The following is a 22,212-nucleotide window of genomic DNA, read 5'->3' on the forward strand; positions in this document are numbered from 1 at the left end:
GTAAACTTCCTTCAAAAGAGTTATTTCTTTGGCAGCTACACACTTTGATCAACATCTATAAAGTTTTTGAAAACATGCCTGGAACCCATTTTGAGACAGCATTCTCATCTTCATTGCATTTGGCCATCAAGTCACTGGCATTCTAATAACTTTCCCCTTCAGAGAGTTTTTCAACTGAAGAAATGAGTAAAAGTCAACTGGTGCCAACTCAAAAGAGAATGGTGGATGCTCTAGAATTGTTACACTGTGTCATGCCAGGTACTCTTTGATCAATGAGCCAATGCATCAAGCAAAAGAATCCCAATTATTTGTTTCCCAGTTTTCAGGACTCCTTCCTTCTCACTTTATACTGTAAATGATGAGTGATAAAGACATATATTTTCTTGTTCACTGTCAGCCCATCATAATTAAATCTACAGTGAAAAATATCAATGTAAATAAAAAAAAATTGCAATATAACTTTTCCTTTACACCTTTTTAAAAGAAATTACTATGAATCTCTAGATGATATTAATTTCTATTCTGACAAAAAGTATTTTAGAGTGTGGATTGTACAAAAAATATCTCCTTTCACGATTTTTCTGTTGAAAATTTTGATCTTGATTAGCCATAGTGATAATGTCTTCTTATGGTATCATGCGAGTTTCTTGTGTTTTTTTTTTTAAATTATATGCTAAAAAATTTTTTACTTGTATTATTGTCACCATTAAGTAATATCTTCAGCCTGACTTTTTTTTATAATTTTAAGAAAAGTTAAATGATAAATGATAAAAAGAGTCTTATAAACACTTTTAATGCAGATTGACTTTTAATCAGAATTTCCAGCTAATGGTATCATTTTTTCTTTTAAAATAAACTATAAATCTGCAAAAGTTATCATTTTATCTACATAAATCAGTAGAGAGTGATATAAAGGATAGTTACAATAATATTCATATTCATGTATAATATGGTATTGTACATCAATACTCATGCTAAAATCTAAATCATTTGATATAAAAATATACGAAAGTCACCTTTATTCAAAAATATAACAAATTCATTAATGTTTTAATATGATTACCTTCTATGTTTAGATACCTTAAATGATTTATGATATATAGAAGTTTCAGCTTTTGTTAACTTTTCTGCTTAATATATGAAGCATTGCTTCCCTAATCATTTTTTCTGCAGCCACATGAATAGCTTTTAATTAAAACTGCCATATGTAAATATACTGTTTCATTACTTTGCAGAAACAAACTTTATAACAAAACAATAATACAAAATAAACTAAAAGTAAAATCTATAAAACTTCAGATGCACTAACTCATAACTAAAATAAATTTTAATAGTAGAAACATTTAGTAGGGCAGCTTAGGGCTATTTGGGCAAATTTTTTATTAACAGGTTAATATTTTAAGTAGTGAATGGTTACTGATATGTGGTAGAGAGGATAAGGATTGTTATGTAAAAGTCAGACTAACAGACTGTTAGTTTGGTAGAGAGGTTATATGACCGATGCCATGTTGATGTGAGTTAAGGTACTTGTATGAGTTATATATCACATCTAATTTGTTGTTATTAACAATTAATATCATCTCTACATGACAAACTGATATCTTACAAGATCATATTTATATGTGATCATTAAAAATCAATTTATTTGGATTAATGCATGCATTTTGAAATTACCTGTGCAACCAGATGAATTTCCTAAGGCGATTTCAGTTTTCTTTTCACCTAATGATGTTAGAAGGAGCAGGATAATTCTAATAGAGGAGTCCAGAAATTGACTTCAGTCTATACTTTGCAATGATACTTGCAGAACTGACATCCTATGACAGTTGTAATTCTTAATAAAATTACGATTGAAAGCACTGATATTCAATTTACTGTTTGATGTTGTGGTTACCAGTATTAGAGACCTATGGTTTTGTTGTGATCTGATCATCAGTAACTACCAGTTCACAAATTTCATATGGATTATTTGGCCAAAAGTAGTTATGTCCAGAAAAAATCACATTATAAAGGAAAATATAATGATAAAAATAAGCATGCTTACTTGCCAGCATCTATAAGTTGCAACCACCAACCCTGTACACTAGTTTTTTGCTGGTGCAATCTTTGAATTTCAGAAAACAACGATAATCATATCTGATAGATTCATAAAACATATTTAGGATTTAAACAGTTGACAGGGGAAAAGTGTATAATCCTCAATATTAACTTAGATCAAAAAATTAAATAAAAGATGTGATAATTAAGTTAGGATAACGTAAAATTAAACTTACTACAATACGTAATATAATTCTTAGTAACTTAATTTATAGGTTAAATAAATCAAATGAAATACTTACTTTTTCTTTTTGATACATTAGCAGTAAAACTAGATTTGCGAACTTGTCCATGGCCAGATGATTTCACTGTTGATAATGAGCCAGCACTTGGTATGGGGCTCAATGTCTGAACTCTATCACTAAAACAAACATACAAAATAAAACAAATAAATGTATAATTTTTTCTTCAATTACAAATGTAGATATATAAATACCTACAAACAATAAATTATAACCCAACTAAGTCTACTCTCTATTTATAGCAAGCAATAAAAGAAGTGAATAAATTAAAACCTGCTTAATTTCAATAATTAAACACTAAAAATCAATACGTAACCAAATTTTTAATATATGATCATTTTTTTGCTTATTTCAGTACAAAATAAAAATTTTTCTCTACAGAATTAATAACAATTCTATTTAACCTTTTCGCCACTACTGGCAAACTTTGCTGCTGTAGTAATATGTATTCCTCACAACTCACAATCTATTTTTACTAAATGATAGCTTATTTTTACACTTAAATTTATTTAAATAAATATAAATTTAAGGTAATTTATAAAATTTGAAAGCATTCTGTTTTTTAATACATATTGACTTTTTCTATAGTTATAAAAAAATAAATTAGAAAAAATTTGTTATTAAATCATGACTTAGGGTTGTTCTAACAATATAAGTGTAAACAGTGTGTGTAATTTTATGGGTTTTTTGGGGAGGGAGGAGTAGAGAGAGTAATTTTCAAAATCATTATGACAATAAATTTCAAGAATTATCATAATAAATGTGATTTTTATTGATTAGTTTATACTTTTAATTTTCAAATCATAAACATAAAATACAGATATGGATGCAAACAAAATGTTACCTTATAAATTCAGAAGTAATATTTTAGGAATCAAAATAAATATAAATGATATTTCTACTACATAATATATCTCCTGTTGATTATTATGGATGTAAAACATATTAACAATAAAAGCTGCCGAATCTAAATACGCGTAACACAAACAAAACTAAAAACTTTTCGTGCTTTTCAGTTGTTTCAGAAAAACTTTAGAAAAGTCTAATTACAATTCTGAAAGACTACTTTTTAGCATGTTTTGAAATAGTTAAAATGGATTAAAATTAAAATTAAGGGAATATCATTCTTTATATATAACATTTTGCAAATATAATATATAATATTGAAAATAACAATTTAAGATATTTTTAAATTCAAACTGTTTATTGTCCAATAATTAATATTTACAATGAAACTGCTTTTAATTTAATTTTCAATAAGAATATTTTCAAAATTTTATAAAAATTAAGTATTACAAATGAAAAAGTCACAAAAAAATAAATGCAACTGACCTGATAACTGAATTATGATGTTTACCAGCAGATATGCTTGATGAATCATTTAAACTAACACCACTTATATTAGAAATACCACCGCTACTACTGCCGGTTGTACAACTATCTGATCGACTTTTTCGGGTTACATCTCCTACTGCCCTAAAGGAAATATACACAAATGAATGTTTTTAATGAAATCATAAACTGTCAGTCAATAATAAATAAACATCTTGAATTCTAAAGGGAAAATAAGATTTTGCTGTGCAAGATAAGAAATTGAATCTTTTTACATCCTGATGATTCCATAACAATGGAACATCTCAAAATGTACAATCATGGGAAATAAAAGGGATGACGTATAGATAATATTCTGGAAGTTAATCCTACATTTAAATCAGTTCTCATAAACCAGATAAGTTAAACAATACTGTGTTAAATAATATAATTTTCTTTTAGATAATAAGACTTCTACTTTATAAATGTTTTGGTAGATTAAAAGTAAATACAAAAATGGTATAATATTATATAGAATAATAACAATCAAATTACTAAGAAAGATTGTTGTGTACAACTAAGATAAATATTTTTATATTTTTTACTTCTAATTGAAGAAAATAAATTATCAAATAGTTAATTTAATACTAAAATGTGAGGAATAGTTTTTTATTTTTTTGTCTTCAGTCATTTGACTGGTTTGATGCAGCTCTCCAAGATTCCCTATCTAGTGCCAGTCATTTCATTTAAGTATACCCCCTATATCCTACATTCCTAACAATTTGTTTACATATTCCAAATGTTGCCTGCCTGCAAAATTTTTCCCATCGACATGCCCCTCCATTATCAAAGTGACTATTCAGAATGCCTTAATATATGGCCTATAAGTCTGTCTCTTCCTTACTATATTTTTTCCAAATACTTCTTTCATCAATTTGCCACAACACTTCTTCATTTGTCACTTTCTGACTTTTGGGTGTCCCACCCATCTGACTTTTAACATTCTCCTTTGGCACCACATTTCAAAAGCTTCTAATATTTTCTTCTCAGGTACTCCGATCGTCCAAGTTTCTCTTCCATATATACTCCAAACATATACTTTCAAAAATGTTTTCTTGAGATTTAAATTAATTTTGGATATAAGCAAATTATTTTTCTCTGACTGAAAGCTTGTTTTACCTATGCTATTTAACATTTTATATTGCTCCTGCTTTGTCCATCTTTAATAATTCGTCTTCCCAAATAAGAAAATTCTTCCACCACTATAACTTTTTCTCTTCCTATTTTTATATTCAGTGGTACATCTACATTATTTTCTACTAATTTCATTACTGTTTATTTTCATGCGGTAATTTTTACATACGACTTCATTCATGCCATTCTTTGCTTCTTCTAAATATTTTTTACTCTTTCTAATTACTATATCAACAGAAAATCGTAGCATCTTTATCTTTTCACCTTGCACTGTTACTCCGGATCTAAATTGTTCTTTAACATCATTAACGGCTAATTCTATGTAAAGATTAAAAAGTAATGGAGATAGGGAATATCCTTGTCAAACACCCTTTTTTATTATGGCTTCTTTCTTATGTTCTTCTTTTATTACTGTTGCATTGTAAATATTAGGAATTGTTCTTCTATCTCTATACTTTAACCCTAATTTTTTTTTAAATGCTGAACATTTTACTCCAGTCTACATTATCAAATTCATTTTCTAAGTTTATAAATGCCAAGTATAATGGTTTGTTTTTCTTTACTCTTCCTTCTACTATTAATATGAGTGCTAAAATTGCTTCCCTTGTCCCTATACTATTCCTGAAACCAAATTGGTCTTCTCCTAATACTTCTTCCACTCCCCTCTCAATTCTTCTGTACACAATTCTAGTTAAGATTTTTAATGCATGAGAAGTTAAGCTAATTGTTCTGTGTTCTTCACATTTATCTGCTCCTGATTTCTTTGGTATCCTGACAATAACACCCTTTTTGAAGTCTGACGGAACTTCCCCTTTTTTTGTAAATATTACACTCCAGTTTGTATAATCTATCTACCACTTTCTCACCTGCACTGTGCAATAATTCTGCAGGTATCCCATCTATTCCAGGAGCCTTTCCGCCATTCAAATCTTTTAATGCTCTATTAAATTCAGATCTCAGTATTGTATCTCCCTTTTCATCCTCTTTGACTTCCTCTTTTTCCTTTATAACACCAGTTTCTAATTGATTTCTTCTGAACAACTCTTCAATATATTCCACCCACCTATCGACCTTTTCTTTCATATTATAAATCGGTTTACCATCTTTATGTAACACATTATTATTAGATTTTAATTTATGTACCACAAAATTCTCCTAACTTTCCTACATGCTCAGTCTATTTTATCATGATCATTTCTCTTTCCACTTCTTAACACTTTTTTTAAACCACCCTTCTTTAGCTAACTTGCACTTCCTGTTTATAATATTTCTTACTGTGATAGTTCCTTTTACCTTCTTCATCACTAGCTTTCTTATACTTTCTACGTTCATCCATCAGCTTTTTTTTTCTTTTTCCTGTTTAACCTCCAGGAACTACCATTCAGGTATTACTTCAGAAGACGAATGAGGATGATGTGTATGAGTGTAATGTTGTAAAGGCTCAGTTCTACCATTCCTGAGATATGTGGTTAATTGAAACCCAACCACCAAAGAACAATGGTATCCATGATCTAGTATTCAAATCAGTATAAAATTAACTGTCTTTACTAGGACTTGAATGCTGGAACTCTCAAAATCAGCTGATTTGGGAAGACGCGTTCACCACTAGACCAATTTGGTGGGTTGTTCATCCATCAGCTGCAATATATCCTCTGATATCCAAGGTTTTCCACCAGTTCACTATGTTCTGCCTAAGTTGACGTCTGCCGATTTAAGAATTTCCTTTTTAACATTCTTCCATTCTTCTTATATATTTTCTACCTTATCTTTTTTACTCATATCTCTTGTGATGTCCTCCTCAAAAATCTTCTTTACCTCCTTTTCCTCATGCTTCTCTAAATTCCACCAAATCAACTGAGACCTTTTCTTCAAGTTTTTAAACCCCAATCTACATTTCATTATCAATAAATTATGGTCGCTATCAATGTCTGCTCCTGGATATGCTTTGCAGTCGACAAACTGATTTCTAAATCTTTGTTTAACAATGATATAATCTTTCTGATATCTTGTCCACCAGGCTTTTTCTATGTGTATATTCTTCTATTATGATTTTGTTGGCAATTACTAAATTATACTTCGTGCAAAACTCTATAAGTCGGTCCCCTCTTTCATTCCTTTTGCCCAGGCCGTATTCACCCTCTATATTTCCTTCCTTGCCTTTCCCAATGCTTGTATTCCAATCTCCAACTATTATTAAATTTTTATCTCCTTTTATGTGTTTAACTGCTTTGTCAATTTCTTCATACAGAGGAAAAAATATTAAAAAAAAATTAAATCAATATGTTTCAAGCTTCTAAACCAATAATCTGGTTACAATATTAACAAAAAAAGATAGTTTTGGAGCTATTATTTATTAATTTATTTGTAATTATTTGAAATAACTATACTAATACTTATAATTTTATCTGAAGTAACTCCAGTGCAGTTGCATTGTTTTATGAGTGCCACCATTGGGATCTTGTAAACAAGGAAATATTACCAGTAACTTTAATGAGGAACTTTTCTACAATTTTTAAGTGTATGAAAAAACCCTACTGACATATTTCATATCTCTACTATTTTTCCAATACAGTTGCAAATCTCTTTTTTTTTAAACAGACAAACCTAATTTTTATAACTTTTTGATGCGATATACGATTCTTAAGATTTTTAATCTACAATTTACATACAAAGGCTAAAAATTATAAAAATAAATTTGAAAGAAATCCTAAAGAATATAAAAAATTTTTATTTTTTCATACATTGGCAATAACAGTTAATTAAGTTTAGTGTCCAGTATCTGAATATTCATTTGAACAGTGTTTCTGCTGTTACTGTTCAATCAATCATTCACAGTGGGTGATATCACAAATTTGTTTTCAGTTGGAGAGTTGATGGACATGTTGTTAATTTAGTTTAAGTATATAAAAATACTTGCTGTGAATACCAGGAAAATTATCCAGATTGAAGAATACTGGATAATAATTTTACATGAATTATAACATCGGTTTTTAAAGAACTGCTCCAAATAACCAGTGGTTCTACTAACCGATGTTCATTGTATTTTCTCCATTTCCTATTTCTAGTACTTCAGAGGGTTTTTGTTGTCAAAACATAAAGGCCTTCAATTTGTACACAGTTACTTTCTTTAAATGGAATACTTATTCTACAGTACATATTATGCTAGCTACCCATTCACATTCGTTTCATTGTATAAAAATAAGAAATAGATTTATATGTAATAGATTCAGAAAGTAATGAGATAAGGATACAGTTTGATCCTGTTGTTTTTCAACTTGTGCATAGGAATAATTGTGCAATATAAGAACCACAAAAAAAAGAAATGTATAGATTTGATGATGAAATTGTACTTTTGGCACAAAAACAAAATAAGAATTACAAGAAATACTGAATGGTATGTATTTATTATTGAGAAAGAAATCCAATCTTGAAATAAATTAAAGTAAAAAAAAAAAAAAAAACATGATGAAATGTACCAGAAATGAGGATAATAAGGATTAAGTATTAAAACTGGTGAAAACAACATACCAAAAATTTCAACTTTTTTTTTTTTACGTAGGTAATAAAGTAATACATTCATCAAAAGTAGATTGGCACAGCAAGAACATCTTTTGTGCAGAAATAATCTCTCCAATATCATATACATATCTAATTAAAAAGAAATTACTGAAAATATTAGTGTAGAGTTTAGTAATTTTATAGTAGTGAAATATAGGTAAAAGGAAAAAGTAAAAATGAAAAACAACCTTTGAAATGTGGTTTTACAAGAAAATGCTGATAATTTCCTAGGTTGATAAAATCTGAAATGAAGACGTCTGGAAGAGGACAGAGATTTTTGGTGGTTTTATAAAGAAATAACAAAATTGGTAGATTACATATTAATACAACAAATTAGTAAATCTGATGACAGATGGATCATTATGAAGAAAATTATGAAGTAATTTTTAATCGTATTACCTGGTAAATTCAACATGAATTCATCATTATCACTTGTGCTGCCAGTAGTAGTAGAGGGATCCTTTGGAAGGTAAAAGATTACACTTTTTCCGATCTAAAATAAAGCCGAGAAACTTTTCAAAACAGTATTAATATACACTGAATCATCATAACAGAAATCTTTTAACAACAAAGCTGTGTACACAAGCAAATATAAACACACAGGTGCATATACACAGTGAGCTTTCATGCCGGTTCCGAGTCACATTAATTTAAATGATCGCATAATAAATCTTATTAAGACCTTACTAATTAAGGATAAAAATTTATGCTTCCTGATTTTTGAAAGCTCAAATAGGAGAAATATGATTCCTGATGCGGGGGCGATAATCCCTTTAGAAGTGGTAGAGTAAATGACATGAAGTACTGCATAACAAATTCAGTAGAACTTTTCATTCTTAAAGATACATAAAACAACCAGACTACTCCTCAGCAACAAATTTAACAGCAGTGGCTAAAAGAAATAGTTAATTATCAGATATTTATTATTTTTATAATTAACTTCAACATTTGTTAGACACTGTTAACAGATATTATCTGAACCGGTCATAATTTTGCCTTTTAACTTCAAACAGTTGTTTGATAACGGTTTGCGGTTCATCGACTCAAAGAACTTTGATGTCTTTGCAATCCTATAGAATTAGATTTTCTATGCCGTCTAAAATATTTTTAAGCAAGGATATGGTTGAGATCATACTCAAACCTTTTTTAAAATTACATTATCATTTACAATTTAAATCATACTTTTTTAGAAAATTATACAGAATCTTTCCTTCAAACACATTAGTCGGGAGGGAAAGAAAAAAAGAAGGGGTGTTCTTTTTTTTAATAAGGTTGCTTGCTGTATGTGTATATACAAAGGCAGCTTTGTACCAGCCTTTCATTTACAATGAATCATTTGCTAAGTATATGGTTCAACGAAAAACTTGAAGATATACTTGAATCGAGGACAATCAAGTACAGTAGGAATCATACCCTTCAGATCTTCTGAAAACATTAAAATATAACTACATTAAATGTTCTTATGATTATATTATAATGCAATGTAATGAAATCTGAAGGTACATCAATGAATTTGTTGGCTATGAATGGTTGGTTGATGTTGGGTGTCTTGCATTTTACAAACAAAAATATTTTCAATGTTACATGTAAAGTACAAATTTCATACACTACTTTTCATCATTTTTTAATCTTAAATGATTAAACACAGAATAAATCAGCAATTTTATTTTAAGAGACACATTTTATATATATATATATATCACAAAGTTAGAATATCTAAAAAAAGAAATTTATTGTAACAAGAGTTTCCCAAATTCAGTTTTTCATCTATTTTAAAAGCAGGTTAAATGACATTAATGACAAATATCCTTAAGTCATTGGACAAAATTTCATAATCAGTTCATCCAGTCTGAAGATAACAAAAACAAAATCGGGCTCACTACACCAAATCCCAAAATGAAATCGCCCAAATACACAATTAGATCATCATATTAACTAACAGTATCATCTAATAAGTAAAATGTGATTTTGAGCCCAGAAATGATAAAAAAAGGTTGTTTGCCCCCACCCACAATTTAAGGATATTTAAATGAGACTAAACACCATCAAAAAGTATCTTTGCTAACTAAGGGACATTAAATTATGTGAAAAATTTACACGTAATCTATTTAGTAATCTATTAATTTTTGAGTAAAGTTTTGATACACCTGTAAGGGCTGAATATCACTGCCTGCTTGACAGATTGTGACTAAAATTAACTATCTGAAGTTTTATATTAGTAAAGTATATGATTCTGCATAATAGATCATCATCAATAATTAGACCCTAAGTTTCAATTGGTTCTGGTTTCGAACCTAAGGCACGCTCATGTTGTTTTAGTCCTGGAAGATGGACCGTGACATAGTACCATTGAGTTCTGGTATTTCTGATGTGGAAAGGTTCAGTTGACCATTTAAACCTATTTTTGCCGTAATAAAAATGACTGATTCACCATCCGGACTATCTTAACTTTGTTCAAATGAAGTGATGTAATCGCTTTCAATAACATAATCTTTATCAATGTCAGCATTATCTACATCACTAAGGTCTTCATAAAAAAAAAATCATCCGCCAAACTATTTATGATTTCAGGATCATCAGTTGAAGCATTACTAACACAAGGATTACTATTCATCATATACAATTAAAATAGTTCCAAAATACACAACGAAAAATGTAATTATCTTTTATGAAATAATAGTTTTTTACCACTACAAAAAAAAATATAACAACTTCTAACAAAAAAAAAGACTCATAACTTAAAAATAAAGAAAAGAGAATGAAGTAATTAAAAAATAGACTGTACAAAAAGAGGTACACAGAATCAACAAACATTAAAATATAGAAGTGTACAACATGATAACCAGTACAAGGAACTGCAGGATGACATTACCCTAACAAGCACTGAAGGTAACAAATAACAATGGCAACTGAAAGAAAAGAACACACGCAAAAGGTACTCGGGTGGTGGGGGCATTGAAACAGTTTATGCGCAAGGGACACCATTTCAAAATAGTCGAGTGGTATGACATATGCCACCTTGTGAGTTAAGAGTTTTAATGGAATTGTGAATTTAGAATTCTTGCCTCAGGGTGAATCAGAGAACCACGCCTACCTATCAAGGCCTTTTACAATGGTTATGTGAAAAAATCCACAGGAAGAGACCAGAATTTTGATGAGACAACTCACAATTCCTTCACCGCAATAATGCATCTGCACAATCAGCTTTGTCGATTTGTCAGTTTTGTGTCAAAAATCAAATGACTGTACTCCCTCAGCCTACCTACTTGCCAGAACTGGCTCCTTGTGATTTTTTCTTATCTCTGAAATTATAATCAGTGATGAAAGATAATCAGTGATTATAATCAGTAATGAGTACCTTTTGAGAGTATTGATCACATTAAAGCAAATTCGTCACGGTCCTTACACGCTATTTCAAATAAAGCTATCGAAAACTGCTTTGCAAAATGGTAACACCACCTGGAAAAGTTGTGAACAGGGGATGGGAATACTTTGAAGGGTACAAGGATCAATAATATGTAATAATAATAAAGATTAAAAAAATAAAGTTCCATTATACGGTTATATTCTGAACAGACCTCCTACATACACTTCTTTTACAATCCATTAAAATAAAATAAAAAACTTTTTGGATTTATGTTTTTCCTTTTTTGGACTCTTGATTAGCACTTTTGCAGAGATCTCTGCTTCTTCAACAAAGAATTATTATTTCAATAAATTAATAACATTTTTAAATTCTGAAGATAGTTGTTTATTATCATACAAAAAAAAACACAAATTTTAAATTAATATTTTCCGCAGCTAGAATGCAATTTGTTGAAATATTTATTGTCGTTTATTTTATTAGAAATTTATTCTCTATTTTTTTTTCAGTTTGTTTTGTTTTCTATTCTTGCAAATCTGCTTAACTGCCATACAGAATACATCTCTTACACATTAAGATAAAAATATGAACATGTGATAAAGTAATTGTTAAAATAAGAGAAAAAAATTTAATCTGATAACTACATTAAGTAATTCTCAAAGCAATATTTCAATAGTGACTGTGTTCATCCACCATACACTGGAAAAATAATACATATAAGCTTTAAAATTTAATCTACATACCTGATCTACACCATCGTTACTATACACACTAGTTCGATTTAAATCCTTATCATTATCAGCATTGTCAACAAGCAAAACATCTTCCAATACATCCATCGATGCCAAAACAGGCCATTTTTCATGTCGGTGATGTCTAACAGTGTGCCAACCTACAAAAAAAAAACTTCTGATAAATGATCTATTTATTTTTTTAATGTTCTTTTGTTTTTTTATTTATTGTATTATATTGTGCGGCATTTAAGAATTGTTTTATTTCAAAATTTACAAGTAAAATCATACCAATTCAGAAAAAGAACCTTTTAATTTAATTTTAAATAAATTAGTGGATAAATTTTTAAATGGACAGATAATTTATTAAAAATAGCTAAGCAACATACTTAAGCCTTCTCTCATAGTGCTGTACTATGTTACTCAAAATAATCTGGCTGTATTGCAGATAGACATTTTTCTTTAACTACTTTCCTTGTAAAAAGTGTATAACATAAAAATACACAGATTCAATTATTATAATAATGGATCTATTAGCTTGATGAGAATATATATTTTAATGCAGTATAAAATTAAAAAAAAAAAATCAATAAACAAATTTAATTTCTGAAGTCAGCAGATATTCATTTCACAACTGATATTTTCTTTCGAAAATTAAAACTTTAAGTAAAATTGTGTTCGGTTTTGAAGAAAAAATAGAATGAACTGGCTTTTTCTTTCATTCAGATCTACCTTACAAGTTACTTTAATACTAGATGGCTTCACTTATATATATATATATATATATATATAAAATGAATTCTACACAATCCTATTTTTCCATTAAATATGATGATATTCCATTATAACTCCCTCATTAAAAAATGATATATATTGCAATATATTATGTACGTGTTTAGGACTCATCTTACCCTATACATAAATAAAAAAATGTGAAAGTTCTATGACAAACACCATTTCTAGAAGAAAGAATAAATGAACAATCGTCATCCTACTTTTGCAAAAAAATAAAAACTAACCCTACAATTTTATTTATATATTGGATATATTACAAAGTACTCGTTACATAAATGTCAATAAATGATTTATATTTTCTTTATTTATAGCAGTGGTAAAAGAGACACTTACTCTTACGAATTTTCAACTTGACTTTATTCCATTAAAAAATTATATATATAAACATATTATATGCATGTATGCAACTCATCTTATGCAATCTGTACACGAAATATGAACTACACGTCATCATATTTTTGAAAAAAATAAAAAATCTAAACTTACATTTTAATTATTTTTTGGTTATATTACAAAATATTCATTACATAAATGCAAATAAATGATTGATATTTTATTTATTTGTGGTGGTGGGAGAAGAAATTGATTTTCTTACTTATTTTCAAATTGTCTTTATTCTATTAAAAACTGATATATAATGCAACATATTATATATATATATATGTATGTGTACGACTCATCTTAATTTTTATGTATATAAAATACGAGAAAGTTCTTTGACAACAATCATGTCTAGGGAAAAAGAAATAGGAACTTTACATCATCTTATTTTTGTAAAAAAATAAAAATCTAACCATACGTTTTTATATATTTTTTTGGATAAATTTCAAAATACTCGTTACATAAATGCAAATAACTGATTGACAGTTTATTTATATGTGGTGGTGGGAGAAGAAATTCATTTTTTTACAAAATTTCAAATTTACTTTATAATGAATATAAATAGCTTTACTATGTTCAAACAAACCAAGTCTCCAGCCCCGAATAAACATAGTTTTACAAATTTAAAATTCAGATAAAATCTTATATAACTCATTGGAACTTTCTCCTTAAGAAAAATAGTAGGATGTAAACAAAGTATTCCAGCTACAATACAACTCCCAAAACCATTCCACCAGTTCATAAAACTTGAAAAATATGTTCAGATTTGTGTACTTTGTAGCTCTAAACAGATAAAAAGTAAGTCAGAAAGAGAAATTAGGTCTTTATTCAAGCGTAAACAGTTTAATCTCCCATTATGTTGAGTTTGACATTTCCTTGAGTATCATGAAGAGAGAGGTGTTGAAGTGTCTCAATAAAAAATAATTGAATTTTTTATTAGTTTTTTATATTAAGTAAAGGTAGGTCTTTAAGTACAGACCAAATTTTATTGCATTAGTGATATAATAAAATATACACTGTGTGAGTCTTAACTCACACAGATAGGTTGATTAAGATCAACCCACAATCAATGTTTCTTTAGATTAATAGTTACCACCATTAGATAGTTGAAATAATGACCACGAGAGAATTAAATTAAAAAATGTATTCTATTTTTATTACAAAATTTAAAAAAATGTCTTAACCCATTAAATAGTTATAAACAGCTTTCTTTGTTAATAGTAAAAATTAATAAATTAAATATTCATAAATCTATGGTGATGATCATAAGGCGTATGATTGGATTTCCATTTTAGTATGATAGTTGTATATACGATGATTGCAAATGAATGATACTGCGAAATGGGAATGATAGTTTTATATGATGTGTGCAAAACTGTACAACTTTTTTTTGATTCTAGAACTTATAATAGGATGGAGATTTAATTGTGGGTCTTATGAACAACGATGCTTATAACATTGTAACGAGAAAAATAACGAAAACAAAATATTAGATGAAGAAGTTTTTTTTATAATTTGTTTTGTATGTTTAAAACAATGAAGGATCTACAAATTGTGAAATACAGTGTATCTGTTCAATTTTTGAACACAAGAAAGTAAAACCAGTAGATTTTCATAAACAAAATAGTGAGGTTCACGATAAAAATGCTACGACTGATGGAAATTGAAAGACAACAGATTACAAAAGACAGTTTGACAGTTTAACAAAAACTAAAAATATAAAGAAAAATGAACACAGAAAGCCATATGTTGTTAATAACAATTTGATACGGCTCATACACAAAAAAAAAATTGTAGGAATAAACAGTTTCTAATCTCATGCTGCTGCTGCTAAACACAAGTAATTTAACATATCATTTTTGACTGGTAACAAATGGATGATCATCTTTCTGAAGCCCAAATTAGCACAGAATAACTTTCATTTGCAGCCTGAAGACAATGGTGAAATCAAAAGAATTATTTTAACATCAGCTGTCTTCAAAGGTAGGATCATTTTATAAAAAGGATATTCAGAAATTGGTTCCATACATGACAAATGTCTTAATCTCAGTAGAAACTATACTGAAAAATAGTAAGTAATGGTCATTCTTGTAATAAGAAGACTGTCTAAAAATAAATTGTAATTATTTTTTAATAGTCTAATGGTGATTCCATTCTGGACATGCCTCCTGTTATAATTTACCTTTATTTGATTAATACGCAAATATTTACGGTTTGTGGTTATGGTTTATTTATTATGGATGTACACTATAAATAAAAAAACAATGTAAAAAATCATAACAGTAAGCCTGTTGTCTTATACAGTACATACATTTTTCCTAAACTCAATAATCAAATGTAAAAACTATTCTACAATCGCATCACAGTAATTATCATAGGGATAAGAAATAAAAAATAAATAAATAAAAAACAAAACCTACCAGCAGATCTTAAAGTAGTAGCTCCTTCTGGATTTGTAGCTGTAATGCTAAGCGCATAAAATGCAGTAGCTCGAACAGAATACACTTGGGAGAAACGAACGGTATGAATCATCGCCATCGTAACACGATTATTTCTAGCCCGTTTAGCCCCTTCTGGTGAACAGGAAATATGACCTAAAGCCCATAACGCAGCTTTCAACTGTAAAATTTCATCATCCGTACGACAATGACCGAGTATAACAGTCTGCAATAAAATATATAATAATCAATAATTAGTTGATAAAAGTTCAAAGATTAAAAATTACTACAAATGAAAAGTATATCTCCAAAAAAAAAAAAAACTACAGAAATTGAATATCTATGTACAAGAGCAAGTATATTAGCTAAGTACATTTAGTTCATTAAACTAGATTAGGTTAGGTGTTCATTTACTGTCACTAAATGAATACAAAGGAAATGCATTCATGAAAGGAACGCAAAGGAATGAAAACTACTGAATGCAATGGATTGCTTTTTGTCAGTGATATGAAGTCAAGCATCATCTCGATGCTACTTATAGGCTTTATGATTCAATCGCTATGGTATAATGTCTTATTTTGGCGAATATCAAAAAACCTTTTGTTGTATATTTCATGACGTATGAAAATTCCAGTTTTCTTGCTATTTTCTAGTTTAGTTTTATAAAAGAATTTTTTCCTTTTTAAGTTTCCATATCAGGCCAACATTTTTTTGTTGGTTTCTTGTTTTGTTTTACAAAAATCAGAATATATACGTTCAGATCAATTTTAACAATTTTCTCATTAAAATATTCAAATAAAATAATTTATAATTCTATTGGATTTGAGTTTTTCCTTCAGTGATCACAATAGCTCACAGTAATTTTAATTATTCACTGTTTCACCTTTAGGTGTAAAATGAATAAAAACTGGACTTTCCTACAATGTAATCATCAACTTTAGTGAAAATATGTGAATTAACATTTCTTTTCCATAGGAGTTAACAGATGTTTCCAGACTAAACTTGTTGCTTACTTTCTAGTTAAAAGTGATGAACACATATCCCATCAATGGTAATTATTCAATTCAGAAATGAATTTCCCGTCATCCTTAGAATGCTTTACGAAAATTTTCAAATAATTCTCTTTAAAATGTCTTCAGTTAACATGAAATACAATAAGCACAACCTTTTTGAAAGTTTAAAGAACCAAGGATATGTTTGTAAATACTGAGGTATGGCTTACACTCAACTCACAATTTCACCAACTTTAATTTGTTGATTATTGTGAACCATTTTTCTTTGCAACTTGTAATTATTTTGATGTGAAGAGAAGATGTATCTTTTTGTTCATCAAACGAATAAATCCTACCTTTATAAAAGTGATTAATTGATTCACATATGTTGCTTCCATTCAAACAATTTTCTCCATATTGCAGTTGCAGTCTCTGAATAATCTGATGGTTTCACCCTCCCTGAATTTTGAAAATGTATCACTGCTCATATCTCTTCTTCGGTGCAATCAGACATAGTACCACTCCTTTTAAATCCATTTATAAATAAAACCACAAACTGCTAAAAATGAAACAATACTTTCAATATATAAACTGTATGAAGTTATGATTTACCAGAACAATCAGTGTTGTGAGAAATATAATAAAAAGAGAAATAAAAATTTTCCTTTAGTTTTTAACTATCCCTTATATATAAAAAAATTACTATTTTAGTAACAGAATTTTATGATATCAATCTTACATATTTAATTTTCAAATGGCTCTAATAATATTTACTATTTAATATTAATATTTATTTATTTAATATTCAAAGGCTGATTTAAAATATATATATTCAATTTATTTAATATATGGCAACCATTTAGAAAACAAGATTGTTGGTTTTATTTTTCAGTAAAGGTAGAAACATGTTTTTTTTCATTAAACAATACCATCATTATAGTAATGCATAGTTTTATAATTTTAATTAATAGTGGAGAAACGACTGAATTTCCCCTTACAACAGCTGGAAATCTCAACCAACTCTTAAAAACAAGTTCAGTCATTCACAAAATCATGGAATACAGTACTGAACTCATTCTTGTCTATCTGACTTTTGATTAGGTTGATTTTATTGTGATACTGAAACAACCATTAGGAAAATTTATAGACAGACTTAAATGATAAAGCTCTGTTTTTACATACATTAAACTAAAAATGTCTATATTATCTTTAAACAAAAAGTTATTAATGCTACAAAACATTAAAATTGCACTATTGGAAACACTACCTTCTATGCTTATATTTTTTGTAATTTTTATATTTTCTTTGAATGAATAGCAAAGCACAATAATAATGTGCAAAAAGAACAAGATTTAATAGTTATCAAGTACATTTATTTTAATCACATTTTTCGTTAAGATATAACTTCTAAGGCAATCAATCTTTTATCATCATATTTTTCAGCTGTATTAAATTTCTCTGACTGAGTATTTATCTTAATTATCTAGATATAAAAAAAATAATAATAAATAATAAATTAAAACTAACTTTAATTAATTTTTGTATATTTTCATCTTGTTTTAATGTGTTAAACCCAGCTTCATGTTGGGTCAACTGTCCGTACAAGTGTGGTGGTAGAAAAACATCACTTGGTGAATGTTTGGCACCACTTATTCTAGCACAATACCGTCCATCTTCACCACATTGATGAAGTGTCAATGAATCGCATAACTGGCTTTCAATAAGACATACATATCTGAAATAAAATATTGCAACAAAAAAAATAATAAATAACCCAAAAGATAGATGATATAAGATATTAGATAAGATAAACTTATTTTTGTAATCAGCAATAAGGAAATATCATTTATTGAATAACAAAAGGGGCAGATGGTTTGATATTTTTAAATAATTAAAATATAAAAAATTCTTATATATGTATAAGGGTCATTCAATAAACAAATATTTTTAGTAAAGGTAAAGCTTAATGCAGGCAATTGAAACTTTTTTAAATGATGGTTGGCAATCTTGGGAAGTGTTAGTCAGCTGGTCGATTAATATTTACATAAACATAACCTCTAAAGTCTTAGTTATGATGGCCTGTCTACTTTTTAAGAACAGCGTTCTGTGATCCAATTTTTACTTTCAGAAAGTGTACAACCATCAGAAATATTCCCTCAGATGAACAAACAATACAGCAGTAGTTGCATGAACTGTGTGACTTTTTACGCATAGGTGGAACAATTTTAAAATGGCCGCAAAAGCATGGCTGACAAGCACAGTTCTGGGTGGCCAGAAAGAGTGTTGACTTTGGTGTTAGATTCTCGTATTGATTCACTTATCCAAGAAGACTAACGACTTACAGTTAAACAAATTGTTGAAAAATGTAATAAGAATTGTGCAAGGTAAGTTCCCAGAGAGCTTACTGTTCATCACAAAGCTGAGAGATTTCACTTTTGCACTGAACTCAAAAATTGTTTCAATAATAAAGGTGACACAATTTTGAACAGGATTTTAACCTATGATGAAACTTGGATACATCATTTTGAGCCGGAGTCCAAGCGTCAAAGCATGCAGTGAAAACACCCTGAATCACCTGTCCAAAAGAAATTCAAAACGCAACCATCAGCTGGTAAGGTCATGTTAACCATCTTTTGGAGTGCTTATGATCCGATTTTTCTTTGATTAATTGGAGGAGCAACACACTATCAACAGCTTATACTACTCAGCCATGATTGAGAACAAAGTCGAGCCTGCAATGAAGAGGAAATGCCCAGGATGGTAGAGGAAAGGTGTGCTTCTTCTTCAAGACAACATTCAAACTCATACAGAACAACTGATGCTGAAAACTATTGGCAAAGTGGGTTGGAAGCTCTAGACAAAAAATTGTATTTGTTTAATAAACCATTTTTGCTGTACAGTTATTTGTATGTTTAATTATTGAATAACCATCATTAAACATTTATTTTATCTAAATTTTTTTATCAAAGGAGGTATTTCTATGATAAACACTTATTTTTTATGTCTTTCTTGAAATAAACTTTTATCTTATTATAATCTACACTAAAAGCGAGATGACTAGTCCATGTGCAGAGTATACTTATAGATGATAAATCAATCAAATCTCATTCACTGAATACGGCTATAACAGTGATTGAAAGTAATATGATGTAAGCTTATTACTTCAAAAAATTTGGTTCAGTTTGTAATTAAAAAATTACTAGTTTTAAAAAATTTTCAACATCAACAAAAAAAAAAATAATAATTTTTGAGAATTTTTTACAACTCATATACAAAAGTTTTATCTAGTTTCCAGAGTGACTGGAAATACCACATTTAAAATAAGCTGTGTATTTCATGATTTAAAATGTTACAGTATACTGTAAGAAGAGAAACATGATCGTAAGGAATAATTACCCATATAATAATCTCAGGGTTGGTAAAACCAGTCCTGGTAACATGACAGTTGATTTTAATATTGTACGCTACATCTAACTTCTGTCCCATGAACTAAGTAATAAAATAAAAACAAAAAAAAAAATCACCTGATGACCAGGAAAATATCACCAGTAGAGAATAGTAAAATTTTATCTGGTGTAATGAAAGAGTTTAATATAGGAATGTGAAAGAATGTATACTGTAAGAAGAGAAACATGATCGTAAGGAATAATTACCCATATAATAATCTCAGGGTTGGTAAAACCAGTCCTGGTAACATGACAGTTGATTTTAATATTGTACGCTACATCTAACTTCTGTCCCATGAACTAAGTAATAAAATAAAAACAAAAAAAAAAATCACCTGATGACCAGGAAAATATCACCAGTAGAGAATAGTAAAATTTTATCTGGTGTAATGAAAGAGTTTAATATAGGAATGTGAAAGAAAAATAAATACTGCACAAAAAGAGATTGCTGATACAACGTGAGCCACAATAGTAATATATAAAGGCCATTTTTTATTACGCAATAAGACATTTTTTTAAACTAATTTATTCCAGTGGATGGGCGATTGAGTAATCTATCAATTCAGACGGACCTATTTTTATCTCTTACTTTACTTCTCTCTCACCCTCACCCTTTCACTTCCTCTCTTTCTCAATCAGCTCTATCTTTACCAAAGTCGCATGATTCAACAGAACTCGAGCCGCTTTACAAACATATATGGGCATGTACTATTCTTACACATATTTTCGGTGTTAAATATGTTATTTCAAACTTTGACCCCCTTTGGAGGGCTACCCTATGTTTCAATTAAAATTTCCCAAAAGACGACCCACAAATTTTTTATGGAAAATCCAAATCAGGTCTCAAAACCGAAGGGTAAGTAGCTGGATTCATCCAAACTGAATCAATAGATTACTCAGCATCAAATTTTTTTAATTTAAAAATTAATATAAAATAATTTTATTTGAAATTATGCAATAATCAAGTTCATTAAAATTATTTTTACTTTTGTTAAGACAATTTCACCACTTAAATAAGACAGTTGTGGTTACCTTACAGTCACAAGCTTCATCAAAAGCGAGTATTGCAGCATTGACAACAGCTCTATCTTCATCATACGGTCGACCTACTAAACGTTCGACCACCCAATCTATTATATCAGCATTATTATGTAGTGGAGTTCTCAATATGACATGTAATAATTTAGTACAATATAAACGGCATGATAAATTCTGTGATGAAAGTTCTTTACTGATAATCTTTCTGTAACCAAAAAATAGAAAATAAATAATTATTTTTCAGTAATTATTATTTCTTATGTATAATAAAATGAGTAGAATACTAGATTAAATATGCAATTAAAAGAATGAAATTTTTAAATACAATTCTAATCTATGCATCCAGAAATCAGTAATCAACAAAATTACTAATTCTGTAACTATTAGAATTGTTTGACTTGGTTTTAAAAAAATTGTACATGAAAACCCGTAAAAAAATAATTCACAACCAATTTTTCAAATTTCAATAAAAGTGTTATGTAGTAAGATGAATTAGGTGCCAATATCTTATGGTTATAAATGGAAAACAAGTTACTTTTGACAGGATATAAAAACTTCTAAAAATATCAAACATACCATGCCAGGCTTACTTATATTCAGATTGTTCACCATACAAACTGGCTAC

The 22,212-nt window shown here is 28.6% G+C and overlaps 1 pseudogene; it reads right to left on the reverse strand.

The window, feature by feature from the left end:
• Nucleotides 1–3,705: 3,705 nt before the first annotated feature.
• The window catches only part of LOC142326530 (rapamycin-insensitive companion of mTOR-like), a 62,270-nt pseudogene continuing 43,763 nt past the window's right edge, over nt 3,706–22,212 (reverse strand).

This window comes from Lycorma delicatula, chromosome 6 (genome assembly GCF_047948215.1).
Source record: "Lycorma delicatula isolate Av1 chromosome 6, ASM4794821v1, whole genome shotgun sequence".
NCBI classification, from domain to species: Eukaryota; Metazoa; Arthropoda; class Insecta; order Hemiptera; family Fulgoridae; genus Lycorma; species Lycorma delicatula.